General features: G+C 41.3%; 24 non-coding genes and 5 pseudogenes across 24 annotated transcripts in view; all 29 read right to left on the bottom strand.

Annotated features, from left to right (window-relative positions):
• The window catches only part of LOC145874432 (5S ribosomal RNA), a 119-nt gene extending 18 nt beyond the window's left edge, over nucleotides 1-101 (bottom strand). The window contains exon 1 of the ribosomal RNA XR_014390068.1: nucleotides 1-101. This exon is cut by the window's left edge and continues 18 nt beyond it. This is a non-coding gene — a ribosomal RNA (5S ribosomal RNA).
• A 409-nt stretch (nucleotides 102-510) lies between these two features.
• On the bottom strand, nucleotides 511-629 carry LOC145875218 (5S ribosomal RNA). The gene has a single exon (XR_014390852.1). It is a non-coding gene; the product is annotated as a 5S ribosomal RNA (ribosomal RNA).
• Nucleotides 630-1038: 409 nt separating this feature from the next.
• Nucleotides 1039-1157, bottom strand: LOC145869918 (5S ribosomal RNA). The gene has a single exon (XR_014385914.1). It is a non-coding gene; the product is annotated as a 5S ribosomal RNA (ribosomal RNA).
• A 409-nt stretch (nucleotides 1158-1566) lies between these two features.
• On the bottom strand, nucleotides 1567-1685 carry LOC145875217 (5S ribosomal RNA). Its single transcript, XR_014390851.1, has one exon. It is a non-coding gene; the product is annotated as a 5S ribosomal RNA (ribosomal RNA).
• A 409-nt stretch (nucleotides 1686-2094) lies between these two features.
• LOC145875216 (5S ribosomal RNA) lies at nucleotides 2095-2213 on the bottom strand. The gene has a single exon (XR_014390850.1). It is a non-coding gene; the product is annotated as a 5S ribosomal RNA (ribosomal RNA).
• A 409-nt stretch (nucleotides 2214-2622) lies between these two features.
• Nucleotides 2623-2741, bottom strand: LOC145869669 (5S ribosomal RNA). The gene has a single exon (XR_014385665.1). It is a non-coding gene; the product is annotated as a 5S ribosomal RNA (ribosomal RNA).
• Nucleotides 2742-3150: 409 nt separating this feature from the next.
• On the bottom strand, nucleotides 3151-3269 carry LOC145875215 (5S ribosomal RNA). Its single transcript, XR_014390849.1, has one exon. It is a non-coding gene; the product is annotated as a 5S ribosomal RNA (ribosomal RNA).
• A 409-nt stretch (nucleotides 3270-3678) lies between these two features.
• LOC145875214 (5S ribosomal RNA) lies at nucleotides 3679-3797 on the bottom strand. The gene has a single exon (XR_014390848.1). It is a non-coding gene; the product is annotated as a 5S ribosomal RNA (ribosomal RNA).
• Nucleotides 3798-4206: 409 nt separating this feature from the next.
• Nucleotides 4207-4325, bottom strand: LOC145874431 (5S ribosomal RNA). Its single transcript, XR_014390067.1, has one exon. It is a non-coding gene; the product is annotated as a 5S ribosomal RNA (ribosomal RNA).
• A 409-nt stretch (nucleotides 4326-4734) lies between these two features.
• LOC145875213 (5S ribosomal RNA) lies at nucleotides 4735-4853 on the bottom strand. Its single transcript, XR_014390847.1, has one exon. It is a non-coding gene; the product is annotated as a 5S ribosomal RNA (ribosomal RNA).
• A 409-nt stretch (nucleotides 4854-5262) lies between these two features.
• LOC145868583 (5S ribosomal RNA) lies at nucleotides 5263-5381 on the bottom strand. Its single transcript, XR_014384579.1, has one exon. It is a non-coding gene; the product is annotated as a 5S ribosomal RNA (ribosomal RNA).
• Nucleotides 5382-5790: 409 nt separating this feature from the next.
• Nucleotides 5791-5909, bottom strand: LOC145875212 (5S ribosomal RNA). The gene has a single exon (XR_014390846.1). It is a non-coding gene; the product is annotated as a 5S ribosomal RNA (ribosomal RNA).
• Nucleotides 5910-6318: 409 nt separating this feature from the next.
• LOC145874430 (5S ribosomal RNA) lies at nucleotides 6319-6437 on the bottom strand. Its single transcript, XR_014390066.1, has one exon. It is a non-coding gene; the product is annotated as a 5S ribosomal RNA (ribosomal RNA).
• Nucleotides 6438-6846: 409 nt separating this feature from the next.
• LOC145875211 (5S ribosomal RNA) lies at nucleotides 6847-6965 on the bottom strand. The gene has a single exon (XR_014390845.1). It is a non-coding gene; the product is annotated as a 5S ribosomal RNA (ribosomal RNA).
• Nucleotides 6966-7374: 409 nt separating this feature from the next.
• On the bottom strand, nucleotides 7375-7493 carry LOC145875210 (5S ribosomal RNA). Its single transcript, XR_014390844.1, has one exon. It is a non-coding gene; the product is annotated as a 5S ribosomal RNA (ribosomal RNA).
• Nucleotides 7494-7902: 409 nt separating this feature from the next.
• Nucleotides 7903-8021, bottom strand: LOC145875209 (5S ribosomal RNA). The gene has a single exon (XR_014390843.1). It is a non-coding gene; the product is annotated as a 5S ribosomal RNA (ribosomal RNA).
• Nucleotides 8022-8430: 409 nt separating this feature from the next.
• LOC145875207 (5S ribosomal RNA) lies at nucleotides 8431-8549 on the bottom strand. The gene has a single exon (XR_014390841.1). It is a non-coding gene; the product is annotated as a 5S ribosomal RNA (ribosomal RNA).
• A 409-nt stretch (nucleotides 8550-8958) lies between these two features.
• Nucleotides 8959-9067, bottom strand: LOC145870876 (uncharacterized; annotated as a pseudogene).
• Nucleotides 9068-9476: 409 nt separating this feature from the next.
• On the bottom strand, nucleotides 9477-9595 carry LOC145875206 (5S ribosomal RNA). The gene has a single exon (XR_014390840.1). It is a non-coding gene; the product is annotated as a 5S ribosomal RNA (ribosomal RNA).
• Nucleotides 9596-10004: 409 nt separating this feature from the next.
• Nucleotides 10005-10123, bottom strand: LOC145868787 (5S ribosomal RNA). Its single transcript, XR_014384783.1, has one exon. It is a non-coding gene; the product is annotated as a 5S ribosomal RNA (ribosomal RNA).
• Nucleotides 10124-10532: 409 nt separating this feature from the next.
• On the bottom strand, nucleotides 10533-10651 carry LOC145875205 (5S ribosomal RNA). Its single transcript, XR_014390839.1, has one exon. It is a non-coding gene; the product is annotated as a 5S ribosomal RNA (ribosomal RNA).
• Nucleotides 10652-11060: 409 nt separating this feature from the next.
• On the bottom strand, nucleotides 11061-11179 carry LOC145868582 (5S ribosomal RNA). The gene has a single exon (XR_014384578.1). It is a non-coding gene; the product is annotated as a 5S ribosomal RNA (ribosomal RNA).
• Nucleotides 11180-11588: 409 nt separating this feature from the next.
• On the bottom strand, nucleotides 11589-11707 carry LOC145868608 (5S ribosomal RNA). The gene has a single exon (XR_014384604.1). It is a non-coding gene; the product is annotated as a 5S ribosomal RNA (ribosomal RNA).
• A 409-nt stretch (nucleotides 11708-12116) lies between these two features.
• On the bottom strand, nucleotides 12117-12235 carry LOC145874429 (5S ribosomal RNA). Its single transcript, XR_014390065.1, has one exon. It is a non-coding gene; the product is annotated as a 5S ribosomal RNA (ribosomal RNA).
• A 409-nt stretch (nucleotides 12236-12644) lies between these two features.
• Nucleotides 12645-12763, bottom strand: LOC145870378 (5S ribosomal RNA). Its single transcript, XR_014386374.1, has one exon. It is a non-coding gene; the product is annotated as a 5S ribosomal RNA (ribosomal RNA).
• Nucleotides 12764-13172: 409 nt separating this feature from the next.
• On the bottom strand, nucleotides 13173-13279 carry LOC145871019 (uncharacterized; annotated as a pseudogene).
• A 409-nt stretch (nucleotides 13280-13688) lies between these two features.
• LOC145871018 (uncharacterized) lies at nucleotides 13689-13795 on the bottom strand (annotated as a pseudogene).
• Nucleotides 13796-14204: 409 nt separating this feature from the next.
• On the bottom strand, nucleotides 14205-14311 carry LOC145871017 (uncharacterized; annotated as a pseudogene).
• A 409-nt stretch (nucleotides 14312-14720) lies between these two features.
• On the bottom strand, nucleotides 14721-14827 carry LOC145871016 (uncharacterized; annotated as a pseudogene).
• Between the last annotated feature and the right edge of the window lie 173 nt (nucleotides 14828-15000).

Here is a 15000-nt window from a genome sequence, read left to right as displayed (position 1 = left end):
TTCCCAGGCGGTCTCCCATCCAAGTACTAACCAGGCCCGACCCTGCTTAGCTTCCGAGATCAGACGAGATCGGGCGTACCCAGGCTGGTATGGCCGTAAGCGAGAAACAATCTCTTGCTACAACATATATAGTCAAAATGAGTCTGATAAACAGACATTGCATTTTCACCAATTAGATAAGCAGCTTGAACTTTGTGTCACTGAAAAAGTAGAAGAAATTATAAACACTGTTCCCATCACTTTTTAGCACAGGTAGTTGGATAAAATACAAACTTTATTTCCTTTCATCATTTGAACAGGGCAAAGGAGCACAAAGCACACACAAGCTGCATTCAGCAACAATATTCTTGTTTGTCTTATAAATACAAGGCAGATGCTAATTGAAAACACAAGGAAATTTGATCCTATTAAAAAGGCAGGAAGCTGCATTTAGTCAATTCATCATTAAATGCTTACTACAAGGCAGTGTTGCTGATGAAATAGTGCAGGGGCACACCCTCGTGGACAAAATGCTTACAGCACCTGGTATTCCCAGGCGGTCTCCCATCCAAGTACTAACCAGGCCCGACCCTGCTTCGCTTCCGAGATCAGACGAGATCGGGCGTACCCAGGCTGGTATGGCCGTAAGCGAGAAACAATCTCTTGCTACAACATATATAGTCAAAGTGAGTGTGATAAACAGACATTGCATTTTCACCAATTAGATAAGCAGCTTGAACTTTGTGTCACTGAAAAAGTAGAAGAAATTACAAACACTGTTCCCATCACTTTTTAGCACAGGTAGTTGGATAAAATACAAACTTTATTTCCTTTCATCATTTGAACAGGGCAAAGGAGCACAAAGCACACACAAGCTGCATTCAGCAACAATATTCTTGTTTGTCTTATAAATACAAGGCAGATGCTAATTGAAAACACAAGGAAATTTGATCCTATTAAAAAGGCAGGAAGCTGCATTTAGTCAATTCATCATTAAATGCTTACTACAAGGCAGTGTTGCTGATGAAATAGTGCAGGGGCACACCCTCGTGGACAAAATGCTTACAGCACCTGGTATTCCCAGGCGGTCTCCCATCCAAGTACTAACCAGGCCGGACCCTGCTTCGCTTCCGAGATCAGACGAGATCGGGCGTACCCAGGCTGGTATGGCCGTAAGCGAGAAACAATCTCTTGCTACAACATATATAGTCAAAGTGAGTGTGATAAACAGACATTGCATTTTCACCAATTAGATAAGCAGCTTGAACTTTGTGTCACTGAAAAAGTAGAAGAAATTACAAACACTGTTCCCATCACTTTTTAGCACAGGTAGTTGGATAAAATACAAACTTTATTTCCTTTCATCATTTGAACAGGGCAAAGGAGCACAAAGCACACACAAGCTGCATTCAGCAACAATATTCTTGTTTGTCTTATAAATACAAGGCAGATGCTAATTGAAAACACAAGGAAATTTGATCCTATTAAAAAGGCAGGAAGCTGCATTTAGTCAATTCATCATTAAATGCTTACTACAAGGCAGTGTTGCTGATGAAATAGTGCAGGGGCACACCCTCGTGGACAAAATGCTTACAGCACCTGGTATTCCCAGGCGGTCTCCCATCCAAGTACTAACCAGGCCCGACCCTGCTTCGCTTCCGAGATCAGACGAGATCGGGCGTACCCAGGCTGGTATGGCCGTAAGCGAGAAACAATCTCTTGCTACAACATATATAGTCAAAGTGAGTGTGATAAACAGACATTGCATTTTCACCAATTAGATAAGCAGCTTGAACTTTGTGTCACTGAAAAAGTAGAAGAAATTACAAACACTGTTCCCATCACTTTTTAGCACAGGTAGTTGGATAAAATACAAACTTTATTTCCTTTCATCATTTGAACAGGGCAAAGGAGCACAAAGCACACACAAGCTGCATTCAGCAACAATATTCTTGTTTGTCTTATAAATACAAGGCAGATGCTAATTGAAAACACAAGGAAATTTGATCCTATTAAAAAGGCAGGAAGCTGCATTTAGTCAATTCATCATTAAATGCTTACTACAAGGCAGTGTTGCTGATGAAATAGTGCAGGGGCACACCCTCGTGGACAAAATGCTTACAGCACCTGGTATTCCCAGGCGGTCTCCCATCCAAGTACTAACCAGGCCCGACCCTGCTTCGCTTCCGAGATCAGACGAGATCGGGCGTACCCAGGCTGGTATGGCCGTAAGCGAGAAACAATCTCTTGCTACAACATATATAGTCAAAGTGAGTGTGATAAACAGACATTGCATTTTCACCAATTAGATAAGCAGCTTGAACTTTGTGTCACTGAAAAAGTAGAAGAAATTATAAACACTGTTCCCATCACTTTTTAGCACAGGTAGTTGGATAAAATACAAACTTTATTTCCTTTCATCATTTGAACAGGGCAAAGGAGCACAAAGCACACACAAGCTGCATTCAGCAACAATATTCTTGTTTGTCTTATAAATACAAGGCAGATGCTAATTGAAAACACAAGGAAATTTGATCCTATTAAAAAGGCAGGAAGCTGCATTTAGTCAATTCATCATTAAATGCTTACTACAAGGCAGTGTTGCTGATGAAATAGTGCAGGGGCACACCCTCGTGGACAAAATGCTTACAGCACCTGGTATTCCCAGGCGGTCTCCCATCCAAGTACTAACCAGGCCCGACCCTGCTTCGCTTCCGAGATCAGACGAGATCGGGCGTACCCAGGCTGGTATCGCCGTAAGTGAGAAACAATCTCTTGCTACAACATATATAGTCAAAGTGAGTGTGATAAACAGACATTACATTTTCACCAATTAGATAAGCAGCTTGAACTTTGTGTCACTGAAAAAGTAGAAGAAATTACAAACACTGTTCCCATCACTTTTTAGCACAGGTAGTTGGATAAAATACAAACTTTATTTCCTTTCATCATTTGAACAGGGCAAAGGAGCACAAAGCACACACAAGCTGCATTCAGCAACAATATTCTTGTTTGTCTTATAAATACAAGGCAGATGCTAATTGAAAACACAAGGAAATTTGATCCTATTAAAAAGGCAGGAAGCTGCATTTAGTCAATTCATCATTAAATGCTTACTACAAGGCAGTGTTGCAGATGAAATAGTGCAGGGGCACACCCTCGTGGACAAAATGCTTACAGCACCTGGTATTCCCAGGCGGTCTCCCATCCAAGTACTAACCAGGCCCGACCCTGCTTCGCTTCCGAGATCAGACGAGATCGGGCGTACCCAGGCTGGTATGGCCGTAAGCGAGAAACAATCTCTTGCTACAACATATATAGTCAAAGTGAGTGTGATAAACAGACATTGCATTTTCACCAATTACATAAGCAGCTTGAACTTTGTGTCACTGAAAAAGTAGAAGAAATTACAAACACTGTTCCCATCACTTTTTAGCACAGGTAGTTGGATAAAATACAAACTTTATTTCCTTTCATCATTTGAACAGGGCAAAGGAGCACAAAGCACACACAAGCTGCATTCAGCAACAATATTCTTGTTTGTCTTATAAATACAAGGCAGATGCTAATTGAAAACACAAGGAAATTTGATCCTATTAAAAAGGCAGGAAGCTGCATTTAGTCAATTCATCATTAAATGCTTACTACAAGGCAGTGTTGCTGATGAAATAGTGCAGGGGCACACCCTCGTGGACAAAATGCTTACAGCACCTGGTATTCCCAGGCGGTCTCCCATCCAAGTACTAACCAGGCCCGACCCTGCTTCGCTTCCGAGATCAGACGAGATCGGGCGTACCCAGGCTGGTATGGCCGTAAGCGAGAAACAATCTCTTGCTACAACATATATAGTCAAAGTGAGTGTGATAAACAGACATTGCATTTTCACCAATTAGATAAGCAGCTTGAACTTTGTGTCACTGAAAAAGTAGAAGAAATTACAAACACTGTTCCCATCACTTTTTAGCACAGGTAGTTGGATAAAATACAAACTTTATTTCCTTTCATCATTTGAACAGGGCAAAGGAGCACAAAGCACACACAAGCTGCATTCAGCAACAATATTCTTGTTTGTCTTATAAATACAAGGCAGATGCTAATTGAAAACACAAGGAAATTTGATCCTATTAAAAAGGCAGGAAGCTGCATTTAGTCAATTCATCATTAAATGCTTACTACAAGGCAGTGTTGCTGATGAAATAGTGCAGGGGCACACCCTCGTGGACAAAATGCTTACAGCACCTGGTATTCCCAGGCGGTCTCCCATCCAAGTACTAACCAGGCCCGACCCTGCTTAGCTTCCGAGATCAGACGAGATCGGGCGTACCCAGGCTGGTATGGCCGTAAGCGAGAAACAATCTCTTGCTACAACATATATAGTCAAAATGAGTCTGATAAACAGACATTGCATTTTCACCAATTAGATAAGCAGCTTGAACTTTGTGTCACTGAAAAAGTAGAAGAAATTATAAACACTGTTCCCATCACTTTTTAGCACAGGTAGTTGGATAAAATACAAACTTTATTTCCTTTCATCATTTGAACAGGGCAAAGGAGCACAAAGCACACACAAGCTGCATTCAGCAACAATATTCTTGTTTGTCTTATAAATACAAGGCAGATGCTAATTGAAAACACAAGGAAATTTGATCCTATTAAAAAGGCAGGAAGCTGCATTTAGTCAATTCATCATTAAATGCTTACTACAAGGCAGTGTTGCTGATGAAATAGTGCAGGGGCACACCCTCGTGGACAAAATGCTTACAGCACCTGGTATTCCCAGGCGGTCTCCCATCCAAGTACTAACCAGGCCCGACCCTGCTTCGCTTCCGAGATCAGACGAGATCGGGCGTACCCAGGCTGGTATGGCCGTAAGCGAGAAACAATCTCTTGCTACAACATATATAGTCAAAGTGAGTGTGATAAACAGACATTGCATTTTCACCAATTAGATAAGCAGCTTGAACTTTGTGTCACTGAAAAAGTAGAAGAAATTACAAACACTGTTCCCATCACTTTTTAGCACAGGTAGTTGGATAAAATACAAACTTTATTTCCTTTCATCATTTGAACAGGGCAAAGGAGCACAAAGCACACACAAGCTGCATTCAGCAACAATATTCTTGTTTGTCTTATAAATACAAGGCAGATGCTAATTGAAAACACAAGGAAATTTGATCCTATTAAAAAGGCAGGAAGCTGCATTTAGTCAATTCATCATTAAATGCTTACTACAAGGCAGTGTTGCTGATGAAATAGTGCAGGGGCACACCCTCGTGGACAAAATGCTTACAGCACCTGGTATTCCCAGGCGGTGTCCCATCCAAGTACTAACCAGGCCCGACCCTGCTTCGCTTCCGAGATCAGACGAGATCGGGCGTACCCAGGCTGGTATGGCCGTAAGCGAGAAACAATCTCTTGCTACAACATATATAGTCAAAGTGAGTGTGATAAACAGACATTGCATTTTCACCAATTAGATAAGCAGCTTGAACTTTGTGTCACTGAAAAAGTAGAAGAAATTACAAACACTGTTCCCATCACTTTTTAGCACAGGTAGTTGGATAAAATACAAACTTTATTTCCTTTCATCATTTGAACAGGGCAAAGGAGCACAAAGCACACACAAGCTGCATTCAGCAACAATATTCTTGTTTGTCTTATAAATACAAGGCAGATGCTAATTGAAAACACAAGGAAATTTGATCCTATTAAAAAGGCAGGAAGCTGCATTTAGTCAATTCATCATTAAATGCTTACTACAAGGCAGTGTTGCTGATGAAATAGTGCAGGGGCACACCCTCGTGGACAAAATGCTTACAGCACCTGGTATTCCCAGGCGGTCTCCCATCCAAGTACTAACCAGGCCCGACCCTGCTTCGCTTCCGAGATCAGACGAGATCGGGCGTACCCAGGCTGGTATGGCCGTAAGCGAGAAACAATCTCTTGCTACAACATATATAGTCAAAGTGAGTGTGATAAACAGACATTGCATTTTCACCAATTAGATAAGCAGCTTGAACTTTGTGTCACTGAAAAAGTAGAAGAAATTACAAACACTGTTCCCATCACTTTTTAGCACAGGTAGTTGGATAAAATACAAACTTTATTTCCTTTCATCATTTGAACAGGGCAAAGGAGCACAAAGCACACACAAGCTGCATTCAGCAACAATATTCTTGTTTGTCTTATAAATACAAGGCAGATGCTAATTGAAAACACAAGGAAATTTGATCCTATTAAAAAGGCAGGAAGCTGCATTTAGTCAATTCATCATTAAATGCTTACTACAAGGCAGTGTTGCTGATGAAATAGTGCAGGGGCACACCCTCGTGGACAAAATGCTTACAGCACCTGGTATTCCCAGGCGGTCTCCCATCCAAGTACTAACCAGGCCCGACCCTGCTTAGCTTCCGAGATCAGACGAGATCGGGCGTACCCAGGCTGGTATGGCCGTAAGCGAGAAACAATCTCTTGCTACAACATATATAGTCAAAATGAGTCTGATAAACAGACATTGCATTTTCACCAATTAGATAAGCAGCTTGAACTTTGTGTCACTGAAAAAGTAGAAGAAATTATAAACACTGTTCCCATCACTTTTTAGCACAGGTAGTTGGATAAAATACAAACTTTATTTCCTTTCATCATTTGAACAGGGCAAAGGAGCACAAAGCACACACAAGCTGCATTCAGCAACAATATTCTTGTTTGTCTTATAAATACAAGGCAGATGCTAATTGAAAACACAAGGAAATTTGATCCTATTAAAGAGGCAGGAAGCTGCATTTAGTCAATTCATCATTAAATGCTTACTACAAGGCAGTGTTGCTGATGAAATAGTGCAGGGGCACACCCTCGTGGACAAAATGCTTACAGCACCTGGTATTCCCAGGCGGTCTCCCATCCAAGTACTAACCAGGCCCGACCCTGCTTCGCTTCCGAGATCAGACGAGATCGGGCGTACCCAGGCTGGTATGGCCGTAAGCGAGAAACAATCTCTTGCTACAACATATATAGTCAAAGTGAGTGTGATAAACAGACATTGCATTTTCACCAATTAGATAAGCAGCTTGAACTTTGTGTCACTGAAAAAGTAGAAGAAATTACAAACACTGTTCCCATCACTTTTTAGCACAGGTAGTTGGATAAAATACAAACTTTATTTCCTTTCATCATTTGAACAGGGCAAAGGAGCACAAAGCACACACAAGCTGCATTCAGCAACAATATTCTTGTTTGTCTTATAAATACAAGGCAGATGCTAATTGAAAACACAAGGAAATTTGATCCTATTAAAAAGGCAGGAAGCTGCATTTAGTCAATTCATCATTAAATGCTTACTACAAGGCAGTGTTGCTGATGAAATAGTGCAGGGGCACACCCTCGTGGACAAAATGCTTACAGCACCTGGTATTCCCAGGCGGTCTCCCATCCAAGTACTAACCAGGCCCGACCCTGCTTCGCTTCCGAGATCAGACGAGATCGGGCGTACCCAGGCTGGTATGGCCGTAAGCGAGAAACAATCTCTTGCTACAACATATATAGTCAAAGTGAGTGTGATAAACAGACATTGCATTTTCACCAATTAGATAAGCAGCTTGAACTTTGTGTCACTGAAAAAGTAGAAGAAATTACAAACACTGTTCCCATCACTTTTTAGCACAGGTAGTTGGATAAAATACAAACTTTATTTCCTTTCATCATTTGAACAGGGCAAAGGAGCACAAAGCACACACAAGCTGCATTCAGCAACAATATTCTTGTTTGTCTTATAAATACAAGGCAGATGCTAATTGAAAACACAAGGAAATTTGATCCTATTAAAAAGGCAGGAAGCTGCATTTAGTCAATTCATCATTAAATGCTTACTACAAGGCAGTGTTGCTGATGAAATAGTGCAGGGGCACACCCTCGTGGACAAAATGCTTACAGCACCTGGTATTCCCAGGCGGTCTCCCATCCAAGTACTAACCAGGCCCGACCCTGCTTCGCTTCCGAGATCAGACGAGATCGGGCGTACCCAGGCTGGTATGGCCGTAAGCGAGAAACAATCTCTTGCTACAACATATATAGTCAAAGTGAGTGTGATAAACAGACATTGCATTTTCACCAATTAGATAAGCAGCTTGAACTTTGTGTCACTGAAAAAGTAGAAGAAATTACAAACACTGTTCCCATCACTTCTTAGCACAGGTAGTTGGATAAAATACAAACTTTATTTCCTTTCATCATTTGAACAGGGCAAAGGAGCACAAAGCACACACAAGCTGCATTCAGCAACAATATTCTTGTTTGTCTTATAAATACAAGGCAGATGCTAATTGAAAACACAAGGAAATTTGATCCTATTAAAAAGGCAGGAAGCTGCATTTAGTCAATTCACCATTAAATGCTTACTACAAGGCAGTGTTGCTGATGAAATAGTGCAGGGGCACACCCTCGTGGACAAAATGCTTACAGCACCTGGTATTCCCAGGCGGTCTCCCATCCAAGTACTAACCAGGCCCGACCCTGCTTCGCTTCCGAGATCAGACGAGATCGGGCGTACCCAGGCTGGTATGGCCGTAAGCAAGAAACAATCTCTTGCTACAACATATATAGTCAAAGTGAGTGTGATAAACAGACATTGCATTTTCACCAATTAGATAAGCAGCTTGAACTTTGTGTCACTGAAAAAGTAGAAGAAATTACAAACACTGTTCCCATCACTTTTTAGCACAGGTAGTTGGATAAAATACAAACTTTATTTCCTTTCATCATTTGAACAGGGCAAAGGAGCACAAAGCACACACAAGCTGCATTCAGCAACAATATTCTTGTTTGTCTTATAAATACAAGGCAGATCCTAATTGAAAACACAAGGAAATTTGATCCTATTAAAAAGGCAGGAAGCTGCATTTAGTCAATTCATCATTAAATGCTTACTACAAGGCAGTGTTGCTGATGAAATAGTGCAGGGGCACACCCTCGTGGACAAAATGCTTACAGCACCTGGTATTCCCAGGCGGTCTCCCATCCAAGTACTAACCAGGCCCGACCCTGCTTCACTTCCGAGATCGGGCGTACCCAGGCTGGTATGGCCGTAAGCGAGAAACAATCTCTTGCTACAACATATATAGTCAAAGTGAGTGTGATAAACAGACATTGCATTTTCACCAATTAGATAAGCAGCTTGAACTTTGTGTCACTGAAAAAGTAGAAGAAATTACAAACACTGTTCCCATCACTTTTTAGCACAGGTAGTTGGATAAAATACAAACTTTATTTCCTTTCATCATTTGAACAGGGCAAAGGAGCACAAAGCACACACAAGCTGCATTCAGCAACAATATTCTTGTTTGTCTTATAAATACAAGGCAGATGCTAATTGAAAACACAAGGAAATTTGATCCTATTAAAAAGGCAGGAAGCTGCATTTAGTCAATTCACCATTAAATGCTTACTACAAGGCAGTGTTGCTGATGAAATAGTGCAGGGGCACACCCTCGTGGACAAAATGCTTACAGCACCTGGTATTCCCAGGCGGTCTCCCATCCAAGTACTAACCAGGCCCGACCCTGCTTCGCTTCCGAGATCAGACGAGATCGGGCGTACCCAGGCTGGTATGGCCGTAAGCAAGAAACAATCTCTTGCTACAACATATATAGTCAAAGTGAGTGTGATAAACAGACATTGCATTTTCACCAATTAGATAAGCAGCTTGAACTTTGTGTCACTGAAAAAGTAGAAGAAATTACAAACACTGTTCCCATCACTTTTTAGCACAGGTAGTTGGATAAAATACAAACTTTATTTCCTTTCATCATTTGAACAGGGCAAAGGAGCACAAAGCACACACAAGCTGCATTCAGCAACAATATTCTTGTTTGTCTTATAAATACAAGGCAGATGCTAATTGAAAACACAAGGAAATTTGATCCTATTAAAAAGGCAGGAAGCTGCATTTAGTCAATTCATCATTAAATGCTTACTACAAGGCAGTGTTGCTGATGAAATAGTGCAGGGGCACACCCTCGTGGACAAAATGCTTACAGCACCTGGTATTCCCAGGCGGTCTCCCATCCAAGTACTAACCAGGCCCGACCCTGCTTAGCTTCCGAGATCAGACGAGATCGGGCGTACCCAGGTTTGTATGGCCGTAAGCGAGAAACAATCTCTTGCTACAACATATATAGTCAAAATGAGCCTGATAAACAGACATTGCATTTTCACCAATTAGATAAGCAGCTTGAACTTTGTGTCACTGAAAAAGTAGAAGAAATTATAAACACTGTTCCCATCACTTTTTAGCACAGGTAGTTGGATAAAATACAAACTTTATTTCCTTTCATCATTTGAACAGGGCAAAGGAGCACAAAGCACACACAAGCTGCATTCAGCAACAATATTCTTGTTTGTCTTATAAATACAAGGCAGATGCTAATTGAAAACACAAGGAAATTTGATCCTATTAAAAAGGCAGGAAGCTGCATTTAGTCAATTCATCATTAAATGCTTACTACAAGGCAGTGTTGCTGATGAAATAGTGCAGGGGCACACCCTCGTGGACAAAATGCTTACAGCACCTGGTATTCCCAGGCGGTCTCCCATCCAAGTACTAACCAGGCCCGACCCTGCTTCGCTTCCGAGATCAGACGAGATCGGGCGTACCCAGGCTGGTATGGCCGTAAGCGAGAAACAATCTCTTGCTACAACATATATAGTCAAAGTGAGTGTGATAAACAGACATTGCATTTTCACCAATTAGATAAGCAGCTTGAACTTTGTGTCACTGAAAAAGTAGAAGAAATTACAAACACTGTTCCCATCACTTTTTAGCACAGGTAGTTGGATAAAATACAAACTTTATTTCCTTTCATCATTTGAACAGGGCAAAGGAGCACAAAGCACACACAAGCTGCATTCAGCAACAATATTCTTGTTTGTCTTATAAATACAAGGCAGATGCTAATTGAAAACACAAGGAAATTTGATCCTATTAAAAAGGCAGGAAGCTGCATTTAGTCAATTCATCATTAAATGCTTACTACAAGGCAGTGTTGCTGATGAAATAGTGCAGGGGCACACCCTCGTGGACAAAATGCTTACAGCACCTGGTATTCCCAGGCGGTGTCCCATCCAAGTACTAACCAGGCCCGACCCTGCTTCGCTTCCGAGATCAGACGAGATCGGGCGTACCCAGGCTGGTATGGCCGTAAGCGAGAAACAATCTCTTGCTACAACATATATAGTCAAAGTGAGTGTGATAAACAGACATTGCATTTTCACCAATTAGATAAGCAGCTTGAACTTTGTGTCACTGAAAAAGTAGAAGAAATTACAAACACTGTTCCCATCACTTTTTAGCACAGGTAGTTGGATAAAATACAAACTTTATTTCCTTTCATCATTTGAACAGGGCAAAGGAGCACAAAGCACACACAAGCTGCATTCAGCAACAATATTCTTGTTTGTCTTATAAATACAAGGCAGATGCTAATTGAAAACACAAGGAAATTTGATCCTATTAAAAAGGCAGGAAGCTGCATTTAGTCAATTCATCATTAAATGCTTACTACAAGGCAGTGTTGCTGATGAAATAGTGCAGGGGCACACCCTCGTGGACAAAATGCTTACAGCACCTGGTATTCCCAGGGGGTCTCCCATCCAAGTACTAACCAGGCCCGACCCTGCTTCGCTTCCGAGATCAGACGAGACCGGGCGTACCCAGGCTGGTATGGCCGTAAGCGAGAAGCAATCTCTTGCTACAACATATATAGTCAAAGTGAGTGTGATAAACAGACATTGCATTTTCACCAATTAGATAAGCAGCTTGAACTTTGTGTCACTGAAAAAGTAGAAGAAATTACAAACACTGTTCCCATCACTTTTTAGCACAGGTAGTTGGATAAAATACAAACTTTATTTCCTTTCATCATTTGAACAGGGCAAAGGAGCACAAAGCACACACAAGCTGCATTCAGCAACAATATTCTTGTTTGTCTTATAAATACAAGGCAGATGCTAATTGAAAACACAAGGAAATTTGATCCTATTAAAAAGGCAGGAAGCTGCATTTAGTCAATTCACCATTAAATGCTTACTACAAGGCAGTGTTGCTGATGAAATAGTGCAGGGGCACACCCTCGTGGACAAAATGCTTACAGCACCTGGTATTCCCAGGCGGTCTCCCATCCAAGTACTAACCAGGCCCGACCCTGCTTAGCTTCCGAGATCAGACGAGATCGGGCGTACCCAGGCTGGTATGGCCGTAAGCGAGAAACAATCTCTTGCTACAACATATATAGTCAAAGTGAGTGTGATAAACAGACATTGCATTTTCACCAATTAGATAAGCAGCTTGAACTTTGTGTCACTGAAAAAGTAGAAGAAATTACAAACACTGTTCCCATCACTTTTTAGCACAGGTAGTTGGATAAAATACAAACTTTATTTCCTTTCATCATTTGAACAGGGCAAAGGAGCACAAAGCACACACAAGCTGCATTCAGCAACAATATTCTTGTTTGTCTTATAAATACAAGGCAGATGCTAATTGAAAACACAAGGAAATTTGATCCTATTAAAAAGGCAGGAAGCTGCATTTAGTCAATTCATCATTAAATGCTTACTACAAGGCAGTGTTGCTGATGAAATAGTGCAGGGGCACACCCTCGTGGACAAAATGCTTACAGCACCTGGTATTCCCAGGCGGTCTCCCAGCCAAGTACTAACCAGGCCCGACCCTGCTTCGCTTCCGAAATCAGACGAGATCGGGCGTACCCAGGCTGGTATGGCCGTATGCGAGAAACAATCTCTTGCTACAACATATATAGTCAAAGTGAGTGTGATAAACAGACATTGCATTTTCACCAATTAGATAAGCAGCTTGAACTTTGTGTCACTGAAAAAGTAGAAGAAATTACAAACACTGTTCCCATCACTTTTTAGCACAGGTAGTTGGATAAAATACAAACTTTATTTCCTTTCATCATTTGAACAGGGCAAAGGAGCACAAAGCACACACAAGCTGCATTCAGCAACAATATTCTTGTTTGTCTTATAAATACAAGGCAGATGCTAATTGAAAACACAAGGAAATTTGATCCTATTAAAAAGGCAGGAAGCTGCATTTAGTCAATTCATCATTAAATGCTTACTACAAGGCAGTGTTGCTGATGAAATAGTGCAGGGGCACACCCTCGTGGACAAAATGCTTACAGCACCTGGTATTCCCATCCAAGTACTAACCAGGCCCGACCCTGCTTCGCTTCCGAAATCAGACGAGATCGGGCGTACCCAGGCTGGTATGGCCGTATGCGAGAAACAATCTCTTGCTACAACATATATAGTCAAAGTGAGTGTGATAAACAGACATTGCATTTTCACCAATTAGATAAGCAGCTTGAACTTTGTGTCACTGAAAAAGTAGAAGAAATTACAAACACTGTTCCCATCACTTTTTAGCACAGGTAGTTGGATAAAATACAAACTTTATTTCCTTTCATCATTTGAACAGGGCAAAGGAGCACAAAGCACACACAAGCTGCATTCAGCAACAATATTCTTGTTTGTCTTATAAATACAAGGCAGATGCTAATTGAAAACACAAGGAAATTTGATCCTATTAAAAAGGCAGGAAGCTGCATTTAGTCAATTCATCATTAAATGCTTACTACAAGGCAGTGTTGCTGATGAAATAGTGCAGGGGCACACCCTCGTGGACAAAATGCTTACAGCACCTGGTATTCCCATCCAAGTACTAACCAGGCCCGACCCTGCTTCGCTTCCGAAATCAGACGAGATCGGGCGTACCCAGGCTGGTATGGCCGTATGCGAGAAACAATCTCTTGCTACAACATATATAGTCAAAGTGAGTGTGATAAACAGACATTGCATTTTCACCAATTAGATAAGCAGCTTGAACTTTGTGTCACTGAAAAAGTAGAAGAAATTACAAACACTGTTCCCATCACTTTTTAGCACAGGTAGTTGGATAAAATACAAACTTTATTTCCTTTCATCATTTGAACAGGGCAAAGGAGCACAAAGCACACACAAGCTGCATTCAGCAACAATATTCTTGTTTGTCTTATAAATACAAGGCAGATGCTAATTGAAAACACAAGGAAATTTGATCCTATTAAAAAGGCAGGAAGCTGCATTTAGTCAATTCATCATTAAATGCTTACTACAAGGCAGTGTTGCTGATGAAATAGTGCAGGGGCACACCCTCGTGGACAAAATGCTTACAGCACCTGGTATTCCCATCCAAGTACTAACCAGGCCCGACCCTGCTTCGCTTCCGAAATCAGACGAGATCGGGCGTACCCAGGCTGGTATGGCCGTATGCGAGAAACAATCTCTTGCTACAACATATATAGTCAAAGTGAGTGTGATAAACAGACATTGCATTTTCACCAATTAGATAAGCAGCTTGAACTTTGTGTCACTGAAAAAGTAGAAGAAATTATAAACACAGTTCCCATCACTTTTTAGCACAGGTAGTTGGATAAAATACAAACTTTATTTCCTTTCATCATTTGAACAGGGCAAAGGAGCACAAAGCACACACAAGCTGCATTCAGCAAAAATATTCTTGTTTGTCTTATAAATACAAGGCAGATGCTAATTGAAAACACAAGGAAATTTGATCCTATTAAAAAGGCAGGAAGCAGCATTTAGTCAATTCATCATTAAATGCTTACTACAAGGCAGTGTTGCTGATGAAATAGTGCAGGGGCACACCCTCGTGGACAAAATGCTTACAGCACCTGGTATTCCCATCCAAGTACTAACCAGGCCCGACCCTGCTTCGCTTCCGAAATCAGACGAGATCGGGCGTACCCAGGCTGGTATGGCCGTATGCGAGAAACAATCTCTTGCTACAACATATATAGTCAAAGTGAGTGTGATAAACAGACATTGCATTTTCACCAATTAGATAAGCAGCTTGAACTTTGTGTCACTGAAAAAGTAGAAGAAATTACAAACACTGTTCCCATCACTTTTTAGCACAGGTAGTTGGATAAAATACAAACT

The sequence above is a fragment of the Salmo salar genome, unplaced genomic scaffold (genome assembly GCF_965601325.2).
Source record: "Salmo salar unplaced genomic scaffold, fSalSal1 ptg000293l, whole genome shotgun sequence".
Classification (NCBI taxonomy): domain Eukaryota; kingdom Metazoa; phylum Chordata; class Actinopteri; order Salmoniformes; family Salmonidae; genus Salmo; species Salmo salar.
The sequence above is the reverse complement of the archived record's forward strand: the minus strand, read 5'-3'. Positions and strand labels throughout refer to the sequence as shown.